This window comes from Cupressus sempervirens, chromosome 2 (assembly GCF_028749045.1).
Source record: "Cupressus sempervirens isolate cs-2001-9-10 chromosome 2, ASM2874904v1, whole genome shotgun sequence".
Lineage (NCBI taxonomy): Eukaryota > Viridiplantae > Streptophyta > Pinopsida > Cupressales > Cupressaceae > Cupressus > Cupressus sempervirens.
The window spans coordinates 165,295,593-165,317,409 of NC_143119.1; the positions used below are offsets into that span (position 1 = coordinate 165,295,593).

General features: G+C 34.9%; 1 pseudogene; it reads right to left on the minus strand.

Annotated features, from left to right (window-relative positions):
- Positions 1-7,532: 7,532 nt before the first annotated feature.
- LOC149571567 (rust resistance kinase Lr10-like) lies at positions 7,533-20,532 on the minus strand (annotated as a pseudogene).
- Between the last annotated feature and the right edge of the window lie 1,285 nt (positions 20,533-21,817).

Below are 21,817 nucleotides of genomic sequence, written 5' to 3' on the forward strand. Positions count from 1 at the left end.
TTTATCGTATTAATAGTAACAAGAGGATAAATATGCTCCTCAAGGAAGGTAGAAACATCCTCATTGTGAACTAAAGTTTAAGCTTGATGTAGAAGTGCTAGGACAAGAAATGGATAAATGGAGAGATAGTATGTTTTAGTTGTCTCAAACTTGGACACATTGGTAGAAACTATAAAACCAAAACACTAGCACCAACACCTAGTAATGGAAGTGATGAACCTAAAGAAAAGATAAAATGGATAGAGATAGTAAGAGCTAGAAGTAGTAGAGCAGATGAAACTATGATCACCCAATTTGATTGATCAAGTGATCACACCACATCTCACTAGAGAAAGAAGGTATCTAGAAACTGTATACTCAATGTTATATTTTACATCAGTTCCTAGCATATAAGTGATAAAATTTCATATTTGCATAATCAAACATGCATTAAGAACTGTTAGAAAAACAAAATCATAAAGTATCAAGCATTAGTCGTATAGTCTACATTGACTGAGATTTGTAGTATAGTCTGAGTAATCAAGGAAGGTAATGCACTAATTGAATGAATTAGTTATGGCTAAGTGAGTTAGCTTGACTGAGATGAAGTTGAGACTGGGATAGTTGACATACACTAACCAAGTACAAAGACATTAATTACAAACCTAAAATGCAAGTTTGAAGGTATTGATAAAATTTGGACATTCATTTTCATTCACCAAGTGATCAAAGAGCTTATGAGAAAATTTCAAGGTGATCGACAGGATTTTAGAAACCAGAGAAAAAGAATCACAATAGTTTATCAACAAATTTGTGAAACAAAGGAGGTATTGTTCTCAAAGATTTGTCATAAATATTTAGTGAAGATATTTGAAAAATATTTTTATTTCAAACTCTTATTTAAATTGGCATTTATAAGTGAAATGATGAAGGACAATAGTGCACAAATCATATGAAATGATCAAAGTCCTCCACCAGACTTCAGAAATTCAGTGAACCTCAAAAATATTGTTGATGATATTGGAGCTTTATCATAAATTCTACCCAAAGTCTTGATTGTTTAAGATTTAAGATTATGTTATCAATGCAAATTTGGAGAAATCAAAGATTTTGAGATTAGAGTAGCTTATGATAAACTATACATTGATGGAATTCTGAAGGATGAATACAAGATCATTATCGAGAAAGGGCTTATCCATGCCCTAGGATTTCTAAAGATTTTCAAAGTTGAATGGATAAAGATTGTTCTCAATTGCATTCATGATATGAAAATATAGATATAAGGTGGGCTGATCAAGATTAACAAGCCTATCATTCATAGGGTAATTGGGTATCCTACCTTGGATCGACCAAAGAATATTAGAAGTGGAACAAGGACTGAAATGGAAAATCTAACCAAGGAAAAGTGGAATGGTTGTGGTATGCCAATTGATGGAATTGAAGACCCATTAATTGAATTTTTTGTTAGTGTGATAGCACACAAATTTTATCAATCTATTAGGTTGAACAATGTATCTTATGTAATAGTGGATTATTGTGAAGAAGGATCACTCATATGATCTTTCTAACCTGCAACTTGACCAACTTCTAGAGAACTTAGATGTAGTTAGGAAAGTAAAGAACATCACTTGTAAGTTTGAATCCTTATTAGTTTGTATATTTTTATATGTACAAAACTTTTTTCCTACTATTGGAATAGATGTATGGGATAGGAATCTAACAACTATAGAGAAGACTAGTGATTTAATCAATAGATTGGGAGAAAAATTTGAAGCAATAATGGACAACTACTTTAAAGAATGCAAGGTAAAGATGAAGAACAGAATGAGAATTCCTAAGTCTATTGTCAATAAATACTATGATAAAGTATGTTTCATGGTAGATATAGATTTTGTATATGCACAAATAGTTTTGTTGAGGGTAGCATGGCTAAGGCCAATGCCCCATGAAGTAAATGTAGATGAGATAATTGCAGTAGTTATTGCACTTTTGGCAGAAGATATAGATGTTACTATTGAGTAATTTGGCATATATGGAATTGTAATTGTCAGCCAACTGTTGATCTAACACATCCAAACTAGGGAAGAAAAGAAAGAGAAAGGTTGTTGAAGGTGGTAATAAGGAACAAGTATATGGTTCTAGAAAACCTACAAAAGTCGAGGAAGGCAAAGGAAAATAACTTCTTATTGTGATGCTGAAGGCCACCAAGAAGAATTTTTTTTGTTGTGATAGAGCCTAAGGTAAAGGCTGGCCTAAAGAAGGACATGCAATAATTTGTGACACCTCAAAGGCCAAAGGGAAAGGTGATCATCACTAGGAAAAGGATAGAACAACCCCCTATCAAGAAATTAACATGAAGTCCATTTTAGAAGAAGAAACCTGATGAAGAACAAAAAATAGTCAAAGAGAAAATTGTTCATAGCACAAGAGGAGGAGGAAGATGATGAAAAGACTGAGTCTTATGAACCTAAAAAACTTCAAATAGTAAAGAGACTCCCTCTAATGATTGTAGACTCAGAAAAGAAAGGAAGAAGAGGACAATAGGAGAATTGTTGAAGAAGAAAGGTAAAAGAAAACAAAGGAAGAAGAAAGGAAAAGATTAGAAGAAAAGAAGGAAAGAGAAGAAAAATAAAGGAAAGAAGAGGAAGAGAGGAAAGCTAGGGAAGCAACAAAGAAAAAAAGGGAGGATGAAACTAAACCATTTAGTTCATCTACTCCACTCTCTCTTGCAAGTTTGGCCACTAATGATGATGATCAAACTAATCTGATTTCATCCATATAAAAACTCCTACAAAAGAATAAGATAATAAAGAGTTTGCAAGGATCTTTGATGGAAGTGACTAACAGATTGCATAGTACTTTGATAGTACAACACACTGAGTCAAATCTAGAACTAAGAGCACAAGCAGTACTAAAGTCTTTTGATGAAGAGTTTACAAATTTTCTAAATGTTGCAGAGGCAAAAGCTCAAATTTCACATGATGCTAATTTGTTTAGCACCATCTGCCAGAATATCAAGAATAACTTAGTTAATCTTGATACATGCATCAAAGAACTTTGGAGATGTCAGTAGGAAGGGAAAGCTTTGTATGTTAAGTGTACCTTATCATACAAACTGATTAAGGATTTGGACAGTCGGTAGAGGCAAAGATGAATTAGTTAGAGGCTTTATCTAGCCCAATCTAGTACCCATCAAGTAAAGTTTATGATATTGAGAGTCAAGTTGCCAGTGTTCACTATGAGATAAGGAAATTGGAACTTTAGAAAGAGAAGATATTGAAGAGAACATCTAATTTCAGAGAATCTATTTCTCTGAAGTTATTATTTGTTGAGAAGTAGCTAGAAGAATGTGTTAAGACTAAGGACACATATACTAACTCTTTGTATTCAGATATCAATGCAATTGAGATTGCATCATATGCATTATGCACAATTCTCTCATCAGCAGAGTCTATAAAAGACATTGGACAAAAGATATGGACAACTTGAAGACTATTTTTGAAGATTGTATAAAGATTATTTTAGCATAAAGACAATGACAACAACTTTGATAGTTTTTGGACAAAATCTTCACATTTTAACCTTTGTCATTGATGTTAAAGGGGAAGTAATAGCAAAGAAAATTGTATACATGTCATTTTTGGGAGAGATACATGTGTAGTATGAAGTATATTGTAAGGGAGAGCATATATATGTAAAGTTGTAATAGATGTAATGTTTATTTTGATAGTTTGTTTTTGTCACTTAGCCAATTTTCCCTATTTTGTTTCTGTCAATGCCAAAGGGGGAGATTGTTGACAATTGGCTAATTGTGATATATAATTATTTTCATTAATGACAACACATGGGCAACACATGAGGTACATGTTGATAGGAAACCTAAGAAATAAAGATACTTAGTGTTTGGTTATTAGAAAATTGTCTAAGTATAGAATTTGGTTTACAGTAGTGTACTGTTTTGTTTATAACATGTTGCAAATGTCATATTATGGCAAGAAAAGTTACATGGAGATAGTATAAATGTTGGTAATGATGTGTATATCTCCAAAAGTTTGTACAAACTGTATGAAATAGAGTTAATTGTGTTTTGATAAAATAGGACAACAAAATTGTAGGAAAGAATTGTTTTGGTTGCAAAATAATTATTTGTCCAATTAGGATTGACATCCTAGATGTTTACTCTAACTTGAAAAAGTGAATTATGGTCCTGGCCAACCCAACAGTATTTTATGTAAAGACATGGTATTTATGCAAAGGACTTCTTGTAATAAGAAAAGTGTGTGTGTGCGCGCGCGCGCGTGCGCATGCGTGCATGCGCTATTATGTATTAAGTGTGTGAACTTGAGAGCGAACTTTTGTGAAACCAATATATGTGAAGTTTTTTATGAACTATTTGGTGATCCGAGATTTAGCTAAAGATTAGAGATCATACAAGGAAGGAAAATAATAGTAGATTACTTGTATGTGTAGTGAGCTCTTCTTGTAGTTGAAATTGCATGTTTGGACAATGAGCTCATCTTGCATACATCACAACTCCTATTCAAGCTAGAATCTTCTAACATGGATTCAAAGTCTCCTAACAGGGACTATTATACTAGATTTTCTCATTGACTCCTAATAGGGTCCATCCTCTAACAAGGAACATATATCAATATATTATCTAGTGGGTATCATCCCCACCCAAGTTTTCCCTTGGTCAAAGTTTCCCTAGTTAAAAAAATATGGTTTATAAGTTATATTTGTGTTTTGTTACTATTATTGTTCAACATTACTTTATTGGTTTGTTATGCATGGTTTAAAGTAAGTAATAATACCCAGTTGGTGATTAAAGTTTGTAGATTATTGATTCACCCCTTCTTTCAATAATCCCTATTTGTAACAGGTTATGCCTTAGCTACATCAGAGTAGATTAGGAAGAGCTTGCATTAGTCCAGTGGTACAAAGCACTATTGCTTATCTGGATTGAATTTTGATGCTTCCTCTATGAGGGATTATCTATGATTAAGCTAAGTCATGAAGGGCTCCTAGTAGCTGGTATTATACAACATCTTTAGAAACTTGAGATGGTTGAAGATATTGAATAGTAGGATGACATAATGATGTATTTTTCATTGATGTCAATGGGTTAGAAAATGCATGAAAAACATCTCCTACTTATGGGGGAGAGAAGTACATGAAGATAATAATGGGGAAGAATTGTACATTAATAGAGTATTGATGTTAATGGGGAAGTATATCAAGGAGGGAGAAACAATATTGATGAAGAGTTGTTCCTAAGAGATTCACATTTGATTGATGAAGAGGATTTGAAAAGATGAGAGAAACATTTGTAGCATAATGATATGTTTGGTATTCTTGGAACCTATATGTTTTTCATCTATGTTGCCATCAATGCCAAAGGGGAGGATTTTTATCATTAGTGTTAATGATATTCTTATGGGGGAATATCCTAGCATTGTTGGAGCATTGGAGAGATTCTCAGCATGATTATCTATTGCATTCATGATTATGTTTGTCATTGATGTCAACATACTAAGAAGATTGGTAGAATAGGAGATAAAGATCGAGATTGTTCGAATCCATTATTCAAGATGAGGTCAAACACAATTGGGGACATGTTATATAGAGTGTCCTAATTTAGTGGTTAAGTGTGCATGTAGTAAGTCAAAGACTAGAAGCAGTTATTCAAGATTTGCAGAAGATAGTTTAAAGACAAAGTTCTTAAGAAGTGGTTTTTGGTAATTGGATTGTACCTACTAAAAGGGATAGAATCTAGTTGATCACAACTAGATAGAGGAAGGAGAGATCCTATTGATGACCTTAGCAAGTGAACAAAGTCTGAATTCATACATGTGAGAAGTTACCAAGACTATGAGCTGACAATGCTATGTAATTATGAAAAGATGTAATGTCGTGTGTTATCTTAATGAGGTCATATTGTAATTATATTTGGAAAAGCTCCAAGGTCAACTAAATGAATTATTTTTTGGACTTGGTATAAAGGAAATTTATTTTCCTTGTGACGAAGTGTGAACGTATCAAGTGAATGTGATAAGTAAAGAAGATTGGTAAATTTGAGTAAACGATCAAAGAGAATATTGTGATGTAAATTTTGAGATCTAGTATTGAGATCTCAAAAGTGTTTGGTGCAAAAAAGACACGGTAAGAAGACAAAGAAAGAGTTTGAGTTGGTGACATCAGTTGTAGTTTTTATTATTCTGAAAGGAATAATACAAATACTAGTTGAACAATAAGTTCGATGGTCTTGCCCCTAAAGCTATTTGGATATGACAAATTATAAATTAATAAATAAAACTTCATCAACATCAATGACACATGGCTTTGGCCAAATTAGTTCAAATTTAATACCAATAAATAGATCCTAAAAAATAGGATCTACTCTCTCTAAGAGCTCATATTCAACACCCATCCCAAGGAGTAAACTCAAACCACAAATATGAAAAGTATATTCCTTCAATGATGATTCAAAACACAATTTGAAGTTTTTTCATTATCAACTAAAGAAAAAATTCTTCTTGTACAAGAAGAGATCACCTTGGCAAGATTAGATCATTATTTTTTAATTAAAGCAATCACATTTGAATTTGGAGCTGCCACAAAGAAAGGAATGAGAATCTTCTAAATAGAAATAAAAGGTGAGACTACATACCAGCACCAATCTAAAGGTGAAGAAATTTCTAATTTGTATAAAGGAAGCTACCCCAATTGAAAAGGTGAAGAATATTCAAAGCAATACAAACAAACAATTCAAAATATTTTGTTTAACATAATTGTTATTTAAAAAAATTAATAAATTCTAATTACACTAATCTAACAACTCACACTTAGGATCACACTTAGAATCACACTCACCCAACTTACATGAGTTATAGAGATGCATACATATCTACTATTGCTACTTGTCAAACATGTAACTAGTCCTTTTTCTACTATAATACTTCTTTCAATAGAAGTTAATTTTACTCATAGCAACTATTTTTCATGCAATGTAACTAGTCCTTTTTCTACTGGAATACTTCTTTCAGGAGCAGTTAATTTTACTCATAGCAATCAAATTTTTGTTGTTTATATGGACATGACATATGCTTCATTTTTCATTAGTATTATGTCATGTTGAATTTTTCCTTAATGTTGTAACTAGTATTTGCCAGTCTATAGTTATTTTCTTTATTGAATGGCTACTCTAGATTTGTAATTCTGTTGTATAAATCTTCTTTCAATACACATACGATAATATAAAAAATAATTATAACATGACTCTATAATTAAAAATCATTCTAGAATCCTCAAAAACAAAAAGTTGTCCTTGCTTTAAGAAAACATAAGTTAATATTAAAATCCACACACTGAACATAGGATAACTGTTCTCGTTAAAAAAAAATCTAGACAATAAAGTATAATCAAGGTAACAACTACCATATTCGGTGAGGTCACATTCTTTTCATCTATGTGATCTCACTTTTTTGTTTTGATTTCCTTGGGATTATGTCACTGATTAGATTGATGAGTTCCGAAGGCATTCCCTAGGTTACTTACACGGAAGACTCCTTGCTCAAATATATGGAAGCTGCAGTCATAGTTGATGGATCGAAAGGTAGGGGAGGATTGCTAACATCATCACCATTTCCTTCCAACATTTGAACCACTCTACTCATGCTCAGCTAGTCTCTTGAATTGTGTTGAATACACCACAAACCTACTTTGGCCAGTCTTATTGCTTTCTCCATCTCTTCATGTTCTATTTCTACTTTACCAATTCTACTCAATCCTCTTTCCAGCTGCCCAATCTCCATCAACTTGAACACCCACTCTCAAAGATACAACTGACTGGACCGTCTTACCTACAACTCAATGTTCTTCCTTCCTCCATCCATCTCCAATAAGACCATACCAAAGTTGTAAACATTTGATTTCTCTTTCACAGACCCCAAATTTCTATTCCACACCTCTGGAGTAGCATATCCTAGCATTCCTCTCGTAGCTGTCATTGATATGTGATCATCTCCCCTCCCATACAATTTTTCCAAACCAAAATTTTCTATTTTGGGGGTGAAATCCTTATCTAATAAAATATTGTGGGGTTTTATGTCAAAATGGATTATACGATTGTGACAATCTTGGTGCAAATAGGCTATTCCATGAGCTGCACCTAAAGTAATTGAATATAGTTGTTCCTAATTTAGGATTTGTTTCTCATACCTTCCTGTAAATATAAACTTGTCTAGAGATCCATTAGGCATGTACTCATACACAATGCGTGTTGGTGACATAGGCTTCCAGCTGTCCTTTTAATCTCCACTGCCTTTACCTACTCCAACTATTTTATTTATTGTTGTCTTCTCATTGAGAGTTCTAGATCTCTCATTTTGTAATATATACTTCTACATTATTAGGTTTAGGTTTAGGGTTTGTTCCAAAAGTTTGAGTCAACTCTAATATTTTTTTAGAAGTTTGTAGATGTTTTGTCTTCTCAGCTAATGGTAGATTTCTCTAGAATATTGTTTGATTTCTTATAAAAAGCACTATGTACTCATTTGAGATTATGGGGGAATGAAATATAATATAGTTTATTGTGCAGTAACACATCATATTGTTCTATGCCTTTTTTATTTTTTATCCTCTACCCATCCATCAGATTGGTATCAGAGCTATAGAAAATTTGGGCATTATTTTTATAGGCAGATGTCATTGTGGGTGAAGGGGAAATGAGAGAAAAAATATATAAGGAAGAGATCATAGTTGCTATGTGAGGAAGAAAGAGAAAGGGTTTGTAGTGGTTACAAGTCAGAAAGTTTTACTGTTAAATCATGGCAGGAACCAGTGGAAGTATTTCACAGCCACAAATTCCTACTTTTAATGGCAAAAATTATGATTATTGGAGCATCAAAATGAAAACACTTTTTCGTTCTTAGGATGTTTGGGATTTAGTTAAAAGTGGGTTCCCTGAACCAGTAGACCAGCAGGCATATCAAGCTCTTTCACAAGCTAAAAAAGATTTATTAAAGGAAAATAAGAAAAAGGATGCTAAGGCACTGTTCTTTTATTCATCAGGTAGTGGAGGAAGCAATATTTCCAAAGGTAGCTACTGTCACAAGCTCAAAGCAAACATGGGACAACTTGCAATCAACATACCAGGGCACAAGAAAGGTAAAAACTTCAAAGTTACAAAATCTTAGAAGAGATTTTGAAAATTTACAAATGAAAGATTCAAATTCAATAGACTTATTCTTCACTCAAACAATGGGGATAGTAAATCAGATTAGATCATATGGAGAAACCCTTGGGGATCAACAAGTTGTAGAGAAAATACTTAGAAGTCTACCAAATAATTTTGATTCAAGAGTTGTAGCCATTGAAGAATCTAAGGATCTCTCCTTGTTATCAATAGATGAGTTAATGAGTTATCTCTTATCACATGAACAAAGGTTGAATTGTTCAGGAACTTCATCATTGGAGAATGCTTTCAAGACTCAACTTTCATTTGGAAGAACAAGAGGAAGATCATATTACAGTAGAGGCATAGGACATTTTACACCAAGAGGAGGAAGAGAAAATCCACAGTTTGATAGTAGAAGGCCAGCATCAAGCTCACAAACTAATTTCACATCAACAAGTGGAAGGGGGCGCAACCATCATCAAGGAGAAATGTATGACAAATCTAACATCCAATGTCATTATTGTAATAAATTTGGGCATTTTGCATCTAAGTGTAGAAAAAGACAATATGACATGAATAGGTAAAAGGCACATTTTACAAATGAAAGTCAGCCCAACACTAGTGAGCAAAACACCATCTTGATAACATGCAATGTTGCACAAGAGAGTTCGAAAGAAGTATGGTTCTTAGATAGTGGTTGTAGTAACCATATGAGTGGGTCTAAGGAGATATTTTCAACAATAGATGAATCAATAAAATCAGAGTTTAAGTTGGGGAATGATCATCAAATCTCAGTCATCGGAAAAGGGTCAATTAGCATAAGAACTAAGAAAGGTGAAGAAAAGGAAATTCTTGATGTATATTATGTTCCTGGATTGCAACACAATCTGATAAGCATTGGACAACTAGTACAAAAGGGATATAGAATACATTTTGAAAATGGTTAATGTGTGATTCTAGATAAAAGACCAAGCAATAGGCTGATTGCAAAAGTTGAAATGACTCAAAATAGAATGTTCCCACTTAAAATTCAAAGTGAATTATTCTTAGAGCCAAACGAATTGCAAAAAGTAGTTGAATCTGCATTCAAAACTTTACACAAAAATGAATCTTGGCTATGGCATTTAAGGTTTGGCCATTTAAACTTTAAAGGGTTACAACTCTTATATAAGAAAAAAATGGTCTATGGGTTGCCATCAATAGAGCCACTTAAGAAGACATGTGAGAGTTGTATTTTGGCAAAGCAACATAGAGAAAAAATTTCAGTTGGAAAGTCTTATAGAGAAAAACATCCACTTGAGATAGTCCATTTAGATCTTTGTGGGCCAATGCAAACACCATCCTTAAGCGGAAAACTTTATTTCTTGACATTTATTGATGATTTCAGCAGAAAAGTTTGGGTTTATTTTGTGAAGTAAAAATCAGATGTATTTTCTATTTTTAAAGAATTCAAGGCAAAAGTTGAGAAAGAAAGTGGATACTCTATTAAAACATTAAGAACCGATCAAGGTGGAGAATACATATCAAATGATTTTCTGAATTTTTGCAAAGAAAATGGCATATGGAAACAATTTACAACAAGGTACACTCCACAAAAAAATGGAGTAGTAGAAAGAAAAAATAAAACAATTATGGAGATGACAAGGAGTATGTTAAAGGAAAAACACTTGCCAAATGAGTATTGGGCTGAAGCAGTTGCATGTTCAACATACATACTAAATAGATTTCCAACAAAAGCAGTAATAAATAAAACACCAGAAGAAGCTTGGAGCAAAAGGAAGCACAATATAGCACATTTGAGAATATTTAGTTGTGTGGCATACTCATTGGTACCTCAAGAAGTGAGACAAAAATTGGATGATAGAGGACAAAAGTGCATATTTGTGGGATATAATGAACAATCTAAGGCATATAGGCTATACAATCCCATCTCAAAGAAGTTAATAATAAGTCGTGATGTTGAGTTTGTAGAAGAAGAAGCATGGGATGGTAGCTTGGATAAGTAAACTACAGTTGCAGCTAGTGTTCCACAAGAAAATGAAACTCAAGATGTGCATTCTACAATACAAACAAATGTTCCTAAAACACCTACAAGGGCACCTACCACTCAAAGCACTACTACTCTAGTAAGCACTAATAGCAGTGAATCATCTAATCTAACACTTGCTTCACTAAGATCAAGATCTATAAATACTTCAAGGAAGACACGAAGTCTTAGAGACATATATGATGAATTAAAAGAGGCTGAAAATGATGATTTTTGCATTAATTTTGTACTCTTAGCACATGCTGAACCAATTTATTTTGAAGAAGCTATTAAAGATGACAAATGGATTTCAGCCATGGATGAATAATTTCAGTCAATAGAAAAGAATGATACTTGGGACTTAGTAGATCTTCCTAAAGGCAAGGATGTGATTGGAGTTAAGTGGGTATACAAAACAAAATATAACGTTGATGGAAACATAGAGAAACGCAAGGCAAGACTTGTAGCCAAAGGCTTCACACAACAACTGGGTATAGACTACAATGAGACATTTGTACCTATGGCAAGATTAGACAGTATTAGAATGATTTTATCTATTGTAGCCCAAAATAATTAGAAGGTTTATCAAATGGATGTGAAATCAGCATTCTTGAATGGCATTTTAGAAGAAGTGTATATAAAACAACCATTGGGATATGAAATTTTGGGGGAAGAACATAAGGTATACAAGCTGAAGAAGGCACTATATGGCTTGAAGCAAGCTCCTAGAGCTTGGTACAATAGAATAGACTCTTATTTTGTGAATAATGGTTTTAGTAAGTGTGGATATGAACCAACTTTGTATGTCAAAGTGAACAATGAAGGAGAAATATTAATAGTTTTCTTATATGTAGATGATTTGATATTCATTGGTAATATGTCAATTAATAATTTCAAGGCAGCCATGAAAAATGAATTTGATATGACTGATCTGGGACTCATGAGATATTTTCTTGGGATACAAGTAAATCAAAATGATCAACGCATTTTCATTTCTCAAAGTAAGTATGCTACTAATTTGTTGAAAAGATTTAAAATGACAAATGTGAATTCAACCCCTACACTAGTTGCATTGGGTATAAAACTTAGCAAGAATGATGAAAGTCCTAATGTGGGCACAACTTTATTCAAAAGATTAGTTGGCAGCCTTTTATATTTGATAGCTACAAGACCAGATATAATGCATGGAGTTAGTCTCATTTCTAGATTCATGGACAAACCAAAAGAAACTCATTGGAAAGTTGGAAAGAGGATTTTGAGGTATATAGCTAGAACAAAGAACTTTGGGATCTTATATGCACATTCAGATCATTACAAGCTAATTGGCTATACAGATAGTGACTAGGTAGGTAGCTTTGATGATAAAAGAAGCACTTCAGGACATCTTTCACCTAGGATCAGGAGCTATTTCTTGGGCATCTAAGAAGTAACCAATTGTGACATTATCATCAGCTGAAGTAGAATATGTTGCAACAACATTAGTAACATGTCAAGCAATGTGGATGAGAAGAGTACTTGCAAATTTGAAGCATTCATAAGAAGAATCTACAAGATTATATTGTGATAATAATTCTGCAATCGCTTTATCAAAAAATCATATCTTTCATCAACATAGTAAACATATAGATATAAGATATCATTATATTCATGAATTAGTGAACAATGGTGACATATGTCTTAAGTTTTGCAGGTCCAAAGAACAATTGGCAGACATTTTCACAAAGCCTCTTGCAAAGAATGTCTTTGAATGTCTTCGAGAAAGTATTGGTATTACAGGCATACATGGTAGTGAAGATTAAGGGGGAGTGTTGGTGACATAGGCTTCTAGTTGTCCTTTTAATTTCCCCTACCTTTACCTACTCCAACTATTTTATTTATTGTCATCTGCTCATCGAGAGTTCTAGATCTCTCATTTTGTAATCTATACTTCTACATTATTAGGTTTAGGTTTAGGGTGTGTTCCAAAAGTTTGAGTCAGCTCTAATATTTTTCTAGAAGTTTGTAGATGTTTTGTCTTCTCAGCTAATGGTAGGTTTCTCTAGAATATTGTATGCTTTCTTATAAAAAGCACTATGTACTCATTTGAGATTACGGGGGAATGAAATATAATATAGTTTATTGTGCGGCAACACATCGTATTGTTGTGTGTCTTTGTTATTTTTTGTCCTTTGCCCATCCATCAATGCATTTATGTGTTCTTCAAAGCAATATCCCATCAGGTGAACCAAATGAACATGATGGATCCTTCATATTGTTGCACCTTCATTGATGAACTGATTCTCACACCACCTTGACTGATCAAGCATTTTGACGGCCACCAGTTCACCAGTTTGCAGATTTCCTTTATATACCACACCAAAACCTCGTTCCCCTATTTTATGTGCAAATTGACTAGTAATTTTCTTGAGCCGAGGGTACAAATATCTACATGGCATTTGATGAACATAATCTTGCAGGAATTTTTCTATGCCAGAATGATCGAGTTTCTGAGGGGAAGTGGGTAAAATTCTCTTCCGATTAAAGAAGAGAAGTAATGCTCCCATAAGTAATAAAGCAACGCTTCCAATAACCCCACCGAAATGGAGGCTCAAATTAGAAGGTTTATATTCACCTCAATGAAAGACACAGTTAAAAAAATAGAAAGATGAACATATATACTCAGGAAAAAAAAGTTGTGTGTGCTAATGGCACTTTCAGTACCTAAACTATTGGCAACACCTCAATTCATTTTGATCTCTGTTTAATATATAAAATACTCCGCCATTTACATTTGTAACATGGTATTAGAGCACTAGGGTTTCAACATAAAAAGTCTATGAATTCGTGGAAAAACATCTGTATTTTATTTCAAATCTGCCAAATCATATCTCTTCCTTTGAGCATTTGAAATACGTCTGAAATACATCTATTTTTGGCTCCAAATCACGTCTCATCCTTTGCTATGAGCGTCTTAAATATAAATCCGCCATTTTCTCAGTTCGATTGCAAATCGTGAGCTCCTAAAAACACGATTTTTCAATCCAAAAACTCGCAGTTTTAAGGTAAAATCATTTTTTTTTATATGTTACCTTTGCCATCTCAGTAATAAAATAAAATAAAAATTCCCCCATTCTGCAACTAAGATCGACCACTTTCTATGCTAATTCATCCTCCATAACTGCCAATTAGGGTTTTCTTTGAAACCCTAGTTTTTAACCTTAGAAAAAATTTATGATCTCATATTCTTGGTGGGTTTCTCGAGATCTCAAATGGGTCTTCATCAATTTTTTATGGGTGTCTTATTTTTCATGCCTTAATTTTCAAGCCAGCAGATTCAAATTTCGACAACATTTTGTTTTTAGGTTTTTCGAGCTCTTTTCTGGGTTCTTCTCCAATTTTTTTGGGTCTTTAATTTTATCACCTCAAAATTTGTGCCATTTGAGATATTCACATGTTATGAACATCTATATCAGCAGCATCAGAAGTCAGACTCAATTCAACATCAAGCCAATGCTGCCCAGCACTCAGAGCAGAAAGAATCTATCTATCATGCATTTATGGCCAGCATACCTACAAATCATGCGAAATCTTTTGCTTGGTACATCGATTCTGGTGTCTCCCGACAATTTACTCATAGGCATAATTGGTTTTTTGAATTCACTCCCTATTCTGATTCAGTAATCTTTGGAGGCAGCGAAGAATACAATATTGTCAACAAAGACAATGTTCAAATTCAGTCTGGAGGAGGAAAACTCATGTTTCTCAATGTATGTTATGTTCTTGGCATGAAACATAATCTTCTGTCTGTTAGTCAGATTATGAAGCACTCCCCTCAGTTGGATGTCATCTTGAGTGGAAATAAGTGTTCGATTATTGATCGTGCTTCTCGCACTACCCTTGCTATCGGTCTTGAGGATCATGGTATTTATAGACATATAGATTCAAGAGATTCTCTTGAGCATGCCTTCATTGCCAAATCATCTGCTCTCAAAAACATCTCTCATCAACGATATGGTCATTTGAACATGCAATATCTAGCACAACTTGCTTGAGATAATTTAGTCCATGGCCTACCTAACATCCAAACCCAGAACTATCGCGTTTGTGGAGCTTGCCAAGCAGGGAAGCAACATAGGACACCATTTAAGAATGGCGAATCATGGAAGACATCTAGAGTGCTACAGTTGGTCCACGTTCATGTATGTGGTCCTATGAATACTTCTTATATTTTTGGGAACAAGTACTTCTTACTCTTTGTGGATGATTTCATTTGCAAAATGTGGGTATATTTTCATAAGAAAAAATCAGATGCTTTTCCTGTATTTCAACAATTTAAAGCTCTAGTAGAAAAAGAGTCTAGTTCCTCCATCCGTAATCTTAGGACCGATAATGGGGGGGAATTTTGTTCTTCTTCTTTCTCTGCCTTCTATACTACTCATGGCATTAGACATCAGTTGACCACACCTCACACTTCTCAGCAAAATGGTGTTGTAGAGCGTCAAAACTATACCATCACAAAAATGGCTAGGGCTATGCTAGAACATAGAAATGTTCCTAGAAAATATTGGGCAAAATCAGTATCCATAGTGGTCTATCTTCTTAACCAGTCACTCACCCTTGCCATTAATAAAAAGACTCCTGAGGAAGCCTGGTCTGGTCGCAAACCTAGGATCAACCATTTGAAAGTTTTTGGCTCTTCGGCATATGTATGGATTCCTGATGCCAAATGCACTAAGTTGGATTCCAAAAGCCAAAAACTTATGTTTACAGGATATAGTCAAACACATAAAGCCTATAGGCTGATTGATGTAAATACTGATCATTTAATCTTTAATTATGATGTTGTATTTGATGAGGAACTCAAACCATTTCTGCTCTCTGACTCTCCACCACATTCCGAGATTCAGTCTTCAGCAATCTCTGACTTGGGTTCTTCTATTTTACATGAGTTATATGATGTTACTGATACACCACCTCAGGCATCTCCTAATAATACAGCCACTACTCCTGCTCCTCATCCAGCTATTCTGACAGCATTTGATATTGGCTCCTCGACTCTTCGGCCAAAATGGTGGGCTAAAACGATTAGTGATCTTCATCCTGATGAACTCATTGAGGGTAGAACCTCCAGAAATAAGAGCATTCAGCACAACACAGTCAATATAGCTCTTATGGCCAACATCCATAGTATCCTTGAGCCCCAGACATATGTAGAGGCCAAAGGAATTCTAGAATGGGAACATGCAATGGATGTTGAGCTTCAAAGTCTTCAAAAGAACCATACCCGGGTTCTTTCAGATCTTCCTCTTGGGAAGAAACCCATCAGCTGTAAATGGGTCTATAAGGTCAAGTACCATGTAGATGGTACCCTGGACAAATACAAAGCTAGACTTGTTGCTCGAGGATTCACCTAGCATGAAGGCACTGACTATGAGGAGACATTTGCTCCAATAGCCAAGATGAGTACTATTCGCATTCTTCTTGCTATTGCAGCTCAGTATGGTTGGAGAGTTCATCAGATGGATGTGAAGAGTGCTTTTCTCAATTGTGAATTATAGGAAGAAGTCTACATGACGCAACCCCTAGGTTTAAAGGTTGCCGGTTTAGAACCAACTGTATGTAAACTCCAGAAGGCCATCTATGGTATTAAACAGGCTCCTAGGGCTTGGTACATAAAGATTGATCAGTACTTGGTTACTCAGGGATTTTAGCGTAGGCCGTCAGATAGTAATTTGTATATTAAACACTCTCGTAATGAAATTCTTTTTCTTGTTATCTACGTAGATGATCTGACCATTACTGGGAGTTCAGAGCATTTGATTTCAAATATCAAACAAGATCTATGCAGAACTTTTGATATGACCGATCTTGGATTGCTTCATTATTGTTTAGGTATTGAGGTTTGGCAGACTGACAACAATATTTTTTTGTCTCAGTCCAAGTATGCCAAAAATTTGCTTGACAGGTTCGAATGCAGGATTGCAAACTTGCCTCCACTCCTATGGAGACTGGTCTGAAATTATCCGCACAATCTGATTCTCCTCCTGTAGATGAAACACTCTTCAGGAAGCTAGTAGGTAGTCTCATCTATTTTACTACTACTAGACCTAATCTCAGTTTTGCAGTCAGCTACATCTCTCGGTTCATGACGAACCCCAAGACTGATCATTGGATTGCAGCAAAACGTGTGTTACGCTATGTACAGGTTTCAGATTATGGTCTTCTTTACACAAGGAGTACTACTCCTCAGCTTAGTGGATTCATCGATTCTGATTGGGCCGGCTCAGTTGATGATAGGAAATCTACTTTTGGTTATGTGTTCATAATTGAATCTGCAACAATTACCTGGACCAGTAAGAAGCAACGGGCACATGCACTCTCCTCTACAAAAGTAGAATATAGAAGAGCTGTCAAGGCAGCTTGTGAAGCAGTTTGGCTCCATCAGATGCTTGCAGATATGCATATTTCTCAAGCAGGTCCAACTTCTTTGTTTTCAGACAATCAGGTAGTACTCAAACTTGCCAAAAACTCAGTGTTTCATGAACAAACCAAGCACATAGAGCCTCATTGCCATTATATCCGACAGTTAGTAGAAGATGGATCTATTCAGTTACTCTATGTCCCTACGTCAGAGCAACCAGCAGATATTTTCACAAAACCCCTTGGTCCTGACAAGTTTGTTAAATTCAGGGGATCTATTGGTGTAGTAAATAGATTGAGCATTATGGGGGGTATTAGAATAATCTTTAATGCTCACTGTTGTAGTTTATTGTAAATATTAGAATGTTTCTAATATTGAGGTGCAGTGTAGAATAGAATGTTTCTATTCTATTCTAATCTCCTTTTGTATATATTGATCATTTTTTATCTCTCTTTAATATATAAAATACTTCGCCATTTACATTTGTAACATAATTTTTTCCAATGGAATGCTTACATCGTCGCAGACCAAAACTAGTGAAGATCTTATGCCCAAGGATGCTTACCTAGGATGCTAGCCTTGGCTGGAGGCTTGTCTGCAATGACACAGACAAAATTTTTGTGACAAACATTTAGAGTATAATTTGCAGCTATTCGGTTCGACAGTATATAAATTCCAAAAATTTCAGGTCGTTCGCCTACTAAAGAAATATTTTATAAAAATAATTATTAGAAAGGGAAGTGATATTAGTATGGAATGAAGATACACTCACTTTTAGGCCGCTTGCAATAAATATGGCTCGGATTGGTTTTATCATAAGCACAGAGCCTGCCAAGAGACTGGCAACCCTTGCAGGTTTCGCTGAGATACCATTGTATTCAGAATCCTTTATGAACGAATCTTGCTCCAGGAATTGGTAAGCTCCACGATGAGACTAGGAATGTAACATTCGATTTACACTTTTTTGGTAAACAGATTTGTCACAGAAGAATTGCCCAACGGAATGTGTGGCAAACCATTCACAACAGTTGGATAGGCCCTTGATATCCGACCTTCCTCTGTGTTTGGAGGGGCAGCTCCCTCATATGATATAATTTTGAAGCTTTTCAAATAGATATAAAATTAAAATGAAAGGGGAGAAAGCTCATGATGACGAATGCACCACACGACTTCAAAGCTTTCTCAAACTACTAACTTAAAATTGCTAATAACAATGATCAAGATCTACGCTTGAAAAACTATTACTAGCACAACGTTGATCCGCAGATTCATAAACATCTACACCATACCGTGAGAATGCTCACTACAAAGAGAATCAACATTTGAAACAATTTAGATTCGAAAAGAGGGAACTCAAACTATAGATTCCATTATTTTCTTGCACCAAGAAAGCAATAGAGATTTTTCAATTCAGAGATAAAAAGTGTACATACTTTCCAAAATTTATCCCTAGATCAAAACTTCAGCATCGTGTTCCCTTATTTTTCCCACCAAAAAAAAAAAAGTCCTTTCACAAAGCTAAAAGGTGTCCTTATATAGACATAGAGGTTAATAACTACCTCTCCGTGGTTAATAACCACTTCCAAAATACGAAATTTTGGAAGGTTAATTAACCTCTGCAAAATTAACCTATGTGACCTGAAACTTTAGACCTTAGACATGTCCATCAAATAGTAACTATTTGTTCATCAAATCTCTAATTGCATTTAGAATTGCCAAGCATCTCATTCTCCCAAGATTATGGTCCTTTGAAAAATAGAAAGGATCATATGATGATATGATCAAATCTTGCATACGTACCCTCCATGACATTGATCATATTGGATGATTATGTTTACCCATTGAGCATCAAATGTTCAAATTAGAATATCTGCAAGCCTTTGAGGGGTTTTTGAGAGTTTACATGCTCCTTCGTCCTCACTTAAATCAACATCTCTCACATACTTCTTCCATAGCCAATGATGTTTCCACACTTTCTCTGCTATTTCTTCAATTGGCACATTCTTTGTAGTGAGACTCTGTCCGGCTGATCTAGTTTCCAGTGGGAATATTTCACTGGGAATCGGCCATTCAAGAGGCCCGCATGACCATGAAAATGCTGAAATAAATGTGCACACCATAACCACTATCACAATAGTTGTGCTACGAGAAAGATGTTCATCCTGTTTGAAACCTACTCTCAACAGAACTCCAATTATCACCTGGTTAATAAACATCTGCACCCCGACCTCAATAAGAAGCATTCTGTGCCCCACTCTATCAACAGAGAATATTGAAATTATAGTGCCAACAAGATTTACTACACTAGTAATGATAGCAGAGTAGAGCGAAGCATCACTCTGAATCCCAATGACTGAAAGAGCAGAGGTGCATAAAACATAATAGCGTTGATACTAGTGAATCGTTGAAAGATTTGAAGGCAAATTGCTATGACAACTTGAGGCACGTTTCTACGCTTCCATAGGTCTCTAAATGGATGCTTAACTTGTTGTGCCATTCAAATGGCCTCCACCAACTCACTGAACTCTGGATCTACATTATTTGTTCCTCTTATCTTTCTCAGTACATCTCTGCCCTCTTGCAGGTATCCTCTTTCAACAAGGTTGTTGGGTGTTTCCACTATAAACAAGGAGCCCACTTAGACTTTGTGGAGAGAAATCTAATGGAAATGGACTTGAACGATTAGCTTTGTCAACAAAATTATGCAGGATGTGCACGAAAATGGCAGAGGAAGACAAGTATTTTTCTCCAGTTTTCATCCGATTGCGGCATTATTAACCAATGTCACATATATCACCCTCGATACCATATCTGAACCGGATAAGTGCTCTATTAACAAGGGTCTATGCTTCTCGCACTGTTTTGTTCCTCCACAAGGATGACACTTTGAAACCAGTTGCTCAAATGGGGAATAGAGTGCACTCGGATTACACGCATATCACAGCCCATGTCTGTTTTTACAAAGTTGATAAGTTGGCATGTGTAGGGGTTGCTGCTAAGCCGTGTCAACTTTTCAAATTCTTAACATGACGCTGAGAGCTATCATCTAACGGCATGATCATACCAATGATACTCACGTACACACTGCAGCTATATATATCTTACCAAACTCCCACCTGCACTTTATGATGAGAACGATCTGCACTAATCGGCTTTATTCCAGTTTACTTATGTACATGCCCGCGCTATGATCATGGTGATATTATATAATGTTGCCAAGTTTCCATATATATATCGTTGTTTATCTACAGGTTGAATATATGTGTGCCTTTGGATCAATCTACCTACCGTAGCCTCACATGGTTTACTAAACTTTTAAACATTTCGCACTTGGGAAGGAAAGCCGCAGTTTGAAGACGATCCCAACAAGGCAGAATTGTGAGTTGACAATGTATTGAATGAGGTGATGCACCTTTGTTGCTTCTGCAAAAATATTCTTACCCTTGACTTTATGGAAAGAAATCTGCAGTTCTGTGACACGATACAGATGCTATTATCGAGGTAAGAAACCTCCTGGCACCTTGTTTTCCTCCATTTTCCCAATAGTGATGGCTTTGAATGATTGGCTTTATCTCCAGGGAAAGGCAAGTAGTTATCTCCAGTTATCATGCGGATGCGGCATTATTAATCTTCAATACCATGTTGTATGGCTAGGCTAGTATCTAGCATTGAAGAGTAGAAAAACTTAAGCCGAACTTTTAAGAAGTTTCCACAATGCTCACACAAATTAGAATATCTCTTACTGCTCATGATCAATTTTCAGGAACTCCATTCAATCATTTCCATTGTCATTGCCAATTGCTCTCATGTACATATCTGAGTTCTTATGAGAGAGCTTTTTTTTTATAAAAAAAAAACAAGTTAATAACTTCCTTATACAGGTTAAGAAAAACATGTTTTTGATCGTCATCATTAACCTCTTGAGAGGTTAATAGTTAGGAAAAACGTGTTTTTAGGGGTTATCATTAACCTCTAGGAGAGGTTAAGAAAAACGTATTTTTAGTGGTTAACATTAACCTTTTACTTGGAGGTTAAGAAAAACACGTTTTTGGTGGTTAACATTAACCTTTTATTTGGAGGTTAAGAAAAACACGTTTTTGATGGTTAACATTAACCTTTTAAGAAGTTAAAGGTTAATAAATACGTGTTTTTGGCAGCAATCATTAACCTTTTATATCTTGAGGCTCAAAAGCTGGATTTCAATGATCTCAAGTGCTGTGCGGAGCTGGGAACA